Source organism: Amblyraja radiata, unplaced genomic scaffold, assembly GCF_010909765.2.
Source record: "Amblyraja radiata isolate CabotCenter1 unplaced genomic scaffold, sAmbRad1.1.pri scaffold_1054_ctg1, whole genome shotgun sequence".
Classification (NCBI taxonomy): Eukaryota; Metazoa; Chordata; class Chondrichthyes; order Rajiformes; family Rajidae; genus Amblyraja; species Amblyraja radiata.
Window position 1 is genome coordinate 1 of NW_022630236.1, and position 9,067 is coordinate 9,067.

Below are 9,067 nucleotides of genomic sequence, written 5' to 3' on the forward strand. Positions count from 1 at the left end.
CCACTCCTGCAGGGTTTTGGAGCTGTTGCTGTGGACGGAGAGACGGAGACGTGAGCGGCCATTGAGGGCGGCCAGGGTGTCGGTGAGCCCCCTCTCTAGTTTGCTCGGTGCGCGTGCTGAGCTTCGAGGGGCTGAGCTTCGATGGAGGACCACATGACGGGGCACAAAAAAAGAGAAGCGTTATGAGTGTGACGTGTGTGGCAAGGCCTGGCAGACGCCGAGCCTGCTGGTGATCCACCGGCGGGTGCACACGGGAGAACGCCCCCTCAACTGCTCGAAGTTCGGCAAGAGCTTCACCAGCTCCAGTATCCTGCTGCAGCACAACCGCGTGCACTCCGGCGAGAGGCACTTCACCTGCTCCGACTGTGGCAAGAGCTTCAAGACGGCCACTCACCTGAAGAGACACCGGCGGGTGCACACGGGCGAGTAGCCCTATTGCTGTTCCACCTGCGGCAACAGCTTTGCCCGGTTGTCGGGGCTGCGGGACCACCGGTGGGTTCACAGCAGTGAGCGACCCTTCACCTGCTCTGACTGCGGCAAAGGCTTCAGGTCGTCACCGGGCCTGAAGGTGCACAGGCGCGTGCACTCCGCTGAGCGGCCCTACATCTGCAGCAACTGCGGCGAGGGCTTCATCCGCTCCAGCAACCTGGTGTCCCACCAGCGTACACACACGGGGGCGCGGCCCTACACCTGCGCCCAGTGCGGCGAGGGCTTCACCGAGTCCAACATCCTGCGGCAGCACCAGCGCATCCACACCGGGGAGCGGTCCCACACCTGCACCCAGTGTGGCAAGGGCTTCAACTGCTCCAGCAACCTGCTGTCCCACCAGCGCACCCACACCGGCGAGCGCCCGTTCACCTGTGCCCTGTGCGGCAAAGGCTTCACCTGATCCTCCAAGCTGCTGTCCCACCAGCGGGTGCACGCCGACGACCGTCCCTTCTCCAGCCCGGTGGGTGGAGAGCGCTTCGCCATGGCCTCCCACGCACTGTCTCACCAGCGCGTGCACACCAGTGGCCAGCCCTACGATTGCCCGTACTGCGGTGAGGAGTTTGACAGCTCACGGGGGTTGCGGCAGCGCCGGCAGGCCCACACTGGCGAGCAGCTGCTCCCACTGTGACAAGAGGGCATGGAGGCTGCTGGAGCACCAGCATATACACATCGGAGAGAGACCCTTTGTGTGCACTGACTGCGGCAAGGGTTTCACCCACATGTCCAGATTGTGGTAGCACCGACGTACCCACAGCGTTGAGCGTCCCTTCCCCTGCCCATCTTGTGGTAAGAATATGACCACCTGCTGGAACACCAGCGCGTCCACACCGGCCGGTGCCCCTCTACCTGCCCGCTCTGTGGCAAGGCCTTTGCCTGCTCCTCCAGCCTGCTGGCACATACGTGGATAGATAGGCCTGTTTAGGTAGACACAAAATGCTGGAAGGAATGGGTAACGTTTCGGGTCGGTTCTTCAGTCACTTATTCCTTCTCTCCAGAGATGCTGCCTGGCCCGCTGAGTTAATCCAGCACTGTGTGTCCTTTTTGTAAACCAGCACCTGCAGTTCCTTGTTTTTAAACCATTCTGGTTAACCATCTCTGCACCTTCACCAAAGCCTCCACATCAGTCCTGTAATGGAGTGACCAGAATGTATGCAATACTCCAAATGCTACCTGACCAATGTCCCTTAAAGCTGCACATATACATTCCTCTCTCTCCCCTCTCCCCCACCCCACCCCCCCCACTCGTACACGAATTATCTCCACTCCACCCTCTCGTGCATCCCTCCTCTCTCTCACACACTCCCTCTATCGCCCCCTGTCTCTCTCACACACACACAAACGTTCCCCCGCTCTCACTTTCACACACACTCCCTCTCTCTCTCTCTTGCTCTCTCACACAGTCCTGCTCTCTCACACAAACACACCCACTCTCTCATTCTCTCTCACACACACACACACACACACACACACACACTGCCTCTCCCTCTCTCTTTCTCTCTCACACACGCACTCACACACATGCTCTCACACACATGCTCTCTCTCACACACACATTCTCACGCACACATTCTCACACACGTTCTTTCTCTCAAACACATACTCTCTCTCCTTGTATCTAGACTAGGCGTGCATTTCACCCTACACTTACACTCAGTCCGCCAAGTCCTGCTGGATATAACCATATAACAATTACAGCACGGAAACAGGCCATCTCGACCCTTCTAGTCCGTGCCGAACACGTATTCTCCCCTAGTCCCATATACCTGCGCTCAGACCATAACCCTCCATTCCTTTCCCGTCCATATAACTATCCAATTTATTTTTAAATGATAAAAAACGAACCTGCCTCCACCACCTTCTCTGGAAGCTCATTACACACAGTCACCACTCTCTGAGTAAAGAAGTTCCCCCTCATGTTACCCCTAAACTTCAGTCCCTAAATTCTCATGTCATGTCCCCTTATTTGAATCTTCCTTACTCTAAGTGGGAAAAGCTTATCCACGTCAACTCTGTCTATCCCTCTCGTCATTTTAAAGACCTCTATCTAGTCCCCCCTTAACCTTCTGCGCTCCAAAGAATAAAGCCCTAACTTGTTCAACCTTTCTCCGTAACTTAGTTGCTGAAACCCAGGCAACATTCTAGTAAATCTCCTCTGTACTCTCTCTATTTTGTTTGACATCCTTCCTATAATTAGGCGACCAAAATAGTACACCATACTCCAGAATTGGCCTCACCAATGCCTTGTACAATTTTAACATTACATCCCAACTTCTATACTCAATGCTCTGATTTATAAAGGCCAGCACACCAAAAGCTTTCTTTACCACCCTATCTACATGAGATTCCACTTTCAGGGAACTGTGCACAGTTATTCCCAGATCCCTCTGTTCACCTGCATTCTTCAATTCCCTACCATTTACCATGTACGTCCTATTTTGATTTGTCCTGCCAAGATGTAGCACCTCACACTTATCAGCATTAAACTCCATCTGCCATATTCAGCCCACTCTTCCAACTGGCATAAATCTCTCTGCATACTTTGAAAATCTACTTCATTATCCACAACCCCACCTATCTTAGTATCATCTGCATACTTACTAATCCAATTTACCACACCATCATCCAGATCATTGATGTACATGACAAACAACAGTGGACCAACACAGATCCCTGTGGCACCCCACTAGTCACTGGCCTCCAACCTGACAAACAACCATCCACCATTAGTCTCTGCCATCTCCCATTCAGCCACTGTTGAATCATCTTGCTACTCCACCATTAATACCCAACCATTGAACCTTCTTAACCAACCTTCCACGAGGAACCTTGTCAAATGCCTTACTGAAGTCTATATATACAACATCCACTGCTTTACCTTTATCAATTTCCCGAGTAACCTCTTCAAAAAATTCAAGAAGATTAGTCAAACATGACCTTCCAGGCACAAATCCAAGTTGACTGTTCCTAATCAGTCCCTGTTTATCCAGATGCTTATATATATTATCTCTAAGTATCCTTTCCAATAATTTGCCCACCACTGACGTCGAACTAACAGGTCTATAATTGCTAGGTTTACTCTTAGACCCCTTTTTTGTCAGAACTGAACGAGGAGGAGGACACAAATGCAGGCTCAGACACAGGGCAGATCAGTCTTCGGCGTTTAATCGGTCCAAGTCAGTACACAGGTAGGCAAAACAGAGGCAACAGTACCATATAGGAGCAGGCAAGAAACAGTGGTCGAAAATACAGGCAAAGGTCGAGATCACAAGGTCACAAGATTTCGAGAGCAGGAACGAGGTGATACCAAGTAGCATACACCACGAACTGGCAATGGGAACTAAAACACAAAAGGCTTAAATACAGACTAGCAGGGGATAACGAGACACAGGTGAAACACATCAGGGCGTGGCCAACAGACTAGCAGGGGATAACGAGACACAGGTGAAACACATCAGGGCGTGGCCAACAATCACATGAGGGTAAACGACCTGACAGGAAATGGGACCTGAAACAAGAGGAGATGTGAGACACCAAAATAAAACAAGAATGCAAACTCTAATACTAAAAACCAATAAGAAACAGAAACTAGATCAAACGCGAGACCTGACAGTACCCCCCCCCCCCCCCCCTCCACGGCCGGCTCCTGACGGCCCAGGATCTTCAGGATGTTGGCGCCGATAGTCCCTGATAAGTTCCGGGTCGCATATGTTGCGAGCTGGCACCCAAGACCGCTCCTCAGGTCCATACCCCTCCCAATCCACAAGATACTGACAACCACGACCACGCCGGCGCATCCCCAGCAACCGGCTGACCGTAAACACTGGACCCCCATCAAGGAACCGGGGGGGCGGAGGGGGTGTTGAGGCAGGGACCAGAGGACTCTCCTTAAATGGCTTCAGACGGGAGACATGGAAAGTAGGGTGGACCCTCATGGCACGGGGGAGTTTGAGACGAACCGCCACAGGATTGATGACCTTCGATATGGGGAAAGGACCAACAAAACGAGGAGCCAGCTTCCGGGATTCCACCCTCAGCGGTAAGTCTCGAGTGGAGAGCCACACCCTTTGACCAGGCGAGTATACTGGAGCCGGCGTTCTTCCACGGTCAGCCATCCTCTTGTAACGCGCAGAACTGCGCAACAGCATCTGACGAGCCCCATTCCAAACCTTGCGACAGCGACGGACGAGAGCCTGAGCGGAGGGCACACTGGACTCCTTCTCCACAGCAGGGAACAATGGCGGTTGATAACCATAGGCACACTGGAATGGAGAGAGACCAGAGGATGAGCAAGGAAGTGTGTTGTGTGCATACTCCACCCAAATAAGGTGTTTGCTCCAAGTTGAAGGGTTCTGTGCCACCAAGCACCGCAGTCCTGTCTCCAATTCCTGGTTAAGGCGTTCAGTCTGTCCATTGGATTCCGGGTGATAACCAGATGTAAGGCTGACCGTGGCGTCCAACAGAGAACAAAACTCCTTCCAAAACCTGGACACGAACTGAGGCCCCCGGTCAGACACAATGTCTCTGGGAAATCCATGAATGCGAAAAACATGAGACAGCATGACCTCTGCCGTCTGCTTGGCGGAGGGAAGCTTGTGCAACGGAATGAAATGGACCATCTTCGAAAATCTGTCCACTACAGTCATGACTGAGGTGTTACCTTCAGAAGAGGGCAAGCCCGTGACAAAGTCCATGGAGATGTCTGACCAGGGGCGTGAGGGGACAGGCAGCGGATTCAGGAGACCAAAGGCGGCCCGACGGGAGGTCTTGTTCTGAGCACAAATACTGCAGGCGGCGACGTACTCCTTAATCCCCCTCTCCATGGAAGGCCACCAAAACCGCTGTTTGGCCACAAACAGGGTTCGGCGGACACCGGGATGACAGGAGATCCGAGACGTATGAGCCCAGTGAATCACCTGTGAACGAAGAGACTCGGGAACAAACAGACGATTAGAAGGACACCCTAGCGGAGACTGAACACCAGTAGTTGCCTCGGAAACTCTCTTCTCAATCTCCCAAGTAACCGCCCCAACAAAACAGGAAGCAGGCAGAATGGGAGTTGAAACCTTAGGGGATGGGTCAGGATCAAACTGTCTGGAGAGAGCATCAGGTTTGCCATTCTTGGCACCAGGGCGGTAAGACAGTACAAAATCAAATCGATTAAAGAAGAGAGCCCACCTTGCTTGGCGCGAGTTGAGGCGTTTGGCTGACTTGATGTATTCCAGGTTTTTGTGGTCTGTCCAAACTAGAAACGGCTGCTTGGTACCCTCCAACCTATGTCTCCATTCCTCCAAGGCTGTTTTAACCGCTAACAGTTCACGGTTACCCACATCGTAATTTCTCTCAGCAGGAGAAAGCTTCTTAGAGAGGAAAGCGCAGGGATGTAATCGACCATCTGTGGGGGATTTCTGTGAGAGTACGGCCCCGATGCCCACACCCGAGGCGTCCACCTCAACCACGAACTGGAGTGACGGGTCAGGGTGAACCAGGATGGGGGCTGAGGAGAAGCTCCTCTTGAGTCTCAGAAATGCAGTTTCTGCTTGAGAGGACCAAGAGAAAGGCACGTGGGGTGAGGTAAGAGCATGGAGTGGTGCAGCAGTGACACTAAAGTTCCGGATAAACTTCCTATAAAAATTAGCAAACCCAAGGAACCCCTGAAGTCGCTTACGACTGGAGGGTGTAGGCCAGGTGGCCACAGCACTGACCTTGCTCGGGTCCATCTGTATACCAGCAGGTGATACAACATAACCAAGGAATTGAACAGTGTTAACATGAAATTCACATTTCTCAGCTTTCACAAACAGATCATTCAGGAGCAAACGTTCTAGCACCTGGTGTACATGCTGCACATGGGAAGTCTCGTCTGGAGAAAAAATCAAAATGTCATCAAGGTACACAAACACAAATCGGTTCAGCATGTCCCGTAATACCTCATTAACCATGCCTTGAAAAACTGCTGGAGCATTAGTAAGACCAAACGGCATGACCAGATATTCATAATGACCACTGGGTGTGTTAAACGCAGTTTTCCATTCATCCCCATCCCTTATCCTCACCAGATGATACGCATTTCTAAGATCTAACTTAGTAAATACTGCAGCGTCTTTTAACAGTTCAAATGCAGAGGAGATAAGAGGAAGAGGGTATCTGTTCTTAACAGTAATGTCATTGAGTCCTCTGTAGTCAATGCAGGGCCGAAGTGTTCCATCCTTCTTATCCACAAAGAAGAATCCAGCTCCTGCAGGTGAAGAAGAAGGTCTGATGATCCCAGCAGCAAGGGCATCGTCAATGTACTTTTCCATGGCGAGCCGCTCAGGTGAAGACAAGGAGTAGAGATGGCCCTTAGGAGGCGCTGTACCTGGCAGAAGGTCGATGCAGCAGTCGTACGGTCTATGCGGCGGAAGAGATGTGGCCTTGGCCTTGTTGAACACCTCCTTTAGGTCTAGATAATATGAGGGAACCTTGGTGAGATCTGGAAAATCCTCCTCCCTTGAACGGGGAGGCTGCCGGAGGGTGGTCCTGGAAGATCCCAGCAAACTGCTCCTTGACGGATCCTTCATAGACTCAGGAGAAGAATCATGCAGATAGATGAGTTTACAGTTATTCCCCCAAGAAATTACTTCCCCAGTACCCCAGTTCATGTGAGGATTATGGTAAGACAGCCAAGGGAGCCCCAAAACCAGAGGATGAAGAGGACAGTCGAGGAGATGAAAACTGATGGTCTCAAGGTGATTACCTGCCACGATGAGTTGAACAGGTTGAGTTCGGTGAATTACCCTGTACAGTAGGCGCCCATCCAGTGCACTAGCCTCCATAGGATCTTGAAGCTGTTCACGTTCCAGCTTCAATTCATCAGCCAAGCGAATGTCCATGAAGTTCTCATCTGCCCCAGAATCAACCAAAGCCTGCAGGGAGTGCCACTGGGAATGCACCAACAATTGTACCGTCGACAATGGACGAGAGGAACGGCTCATAGGAGCGGTACAACTCACCAATGTCCTCTCTTTGATGAGCTTTGTCTTTTACTGAACAGCTGTTCAACAAATGTCCCAGTTCACCACAGTAAAAACACCTCATTTCCCTTAGGCGGTGCTGCCGTTCCTCCGGACTGAGTTTGGCTCGTCCCACCTGCATGGGCTCCTCCGAAGATGCAGGTGGCGCTGTAGGCTGACTGGACCGGCCGAGAGGGAAGAAGTCCCGACTGGAAGGTGAAGGGCGACGCTGCCGCCACTGCTGGGAGGAGGACCGAACTGCAGCCGATCTCCTCTCTCGATCTCTTTCTCTGAGCCTAGCGTCAATTTGGATAGCCAGGGAAATCATAGACTCGACGTCGGAAGGCAGGGTTAGAGGAGCCAATTGATCTTTGATAGCTTCAGACAATCCATTGCGAAAAGCATCCAACAAAGCAGCCTCATTCCATCCACCCTTAGCAGCAACAGTTCGAAAGTCAATAGCAAAATCCATAACAGAGCGATTACCTTGTTTCATGGAGACCAGGTTCTGTGAAGCCTCTCGGCCAGGATTGGAGTGATCAAACGTGCGGGACAGAGCTTCCATGAACAGGACCGATGTCTGGCAAACTGGAGAATTCCGAGACCACTCCGCCGTGGCCCAAGCCTCCGCCCTACCCGACAGGTGCGTGATGATAAAGGCTACCCTTGAGCGTTCTGATGAAAAGGAAGCCGCTTGAAGTTCGAAATGCAGTCCACACTGAATCAAAAAAGGTCTACATTTCTCCGATTCCCCCGAAAAGTGTTCCGGTCTTGCCAGGTGGACGAATGGAGATGCTGCAGCAGCCGCGGCCATCGGAGCTCCTGGAGACACAGACAAGGAAACAGACTCGGCAGGCACGGGAGCAGCAGCAGGAAACAAAGAATTCAGCCAAGTAACCAGGTCTTCAAACCGAGAACTTAAAGTGTTCACCTGTGAACCGATGTCTGCCTGGAACCCCTGCTGACGCTCGCCGAGATCCCGGAACCCGGCGACGATCGAGGAGAGTTGACCCTCGTAATGCGAGATGCGCTCCTCTTGCTTCTGGAGCGCTGCACGAAAAGGATCAGAGCCCGCTGAGTCCATTGTTGGCCAGTTCGTAATGTCAGAACTGAACGAGGAGGAGGACACAAATGCAGGCTCAGACACAGGGCAGATCAGTCTTCGGCGTTTAATCGGTCCAAGTCAGTACACAGGTAGGCAAAACAGAGGCAACAGTACCATATAGGAGCAGGCAAGAAACAGTGGTCGAAAATACAGGCAAAGGTCGAGATCACAAGGTCACAAGATTTCGAGAGCAGGAACGAGGTGATACCAAGTAGCATACACCACGAACTGGCAATGGGAACTAAAACACAAAAGGCTTAAATACAGACTAGCAGGGGATAACGAGACACAGGTGAAACACATCAGGGCGTGGCCAACAGACTAGCAGGGGATAACGAGACACAGGTGAAACACATCAGGGCGTGGCCAACAATCACATGAGGGTAAACGACCTGACAGGAAATGGGACCTGAAACAAGAGGAGATGTGAGACACCAAAATAAAACAAGAATGCAAACTCTAATACTAAAAACCAATAAGAAAC

The 9,067-nt window shown here is 51.7% G+C and overlaps 1 long non-coding RNA gene across 1 annotated transcript; it reads right to left on the minus strand.

Moving 5' to 3' along the window:
• Positions 1-549: 549 nt before the first annotated feature.
• On the minus strand, positions 550-1,045 carry LOC116969708. The gene is made up of 3 exons (XR_004410904.1): positions 1,009-1,045; positions 815-963; positions 550-730 (listed from the first exon to the last, which is right to left on the minus strand). It is a non-coding gene; the product is annotated as an uncharacterized LOC116969708 (long non-coding RNA).
• Positions 1,046-9,067: the final 8,022 nt, after the last annotated feature.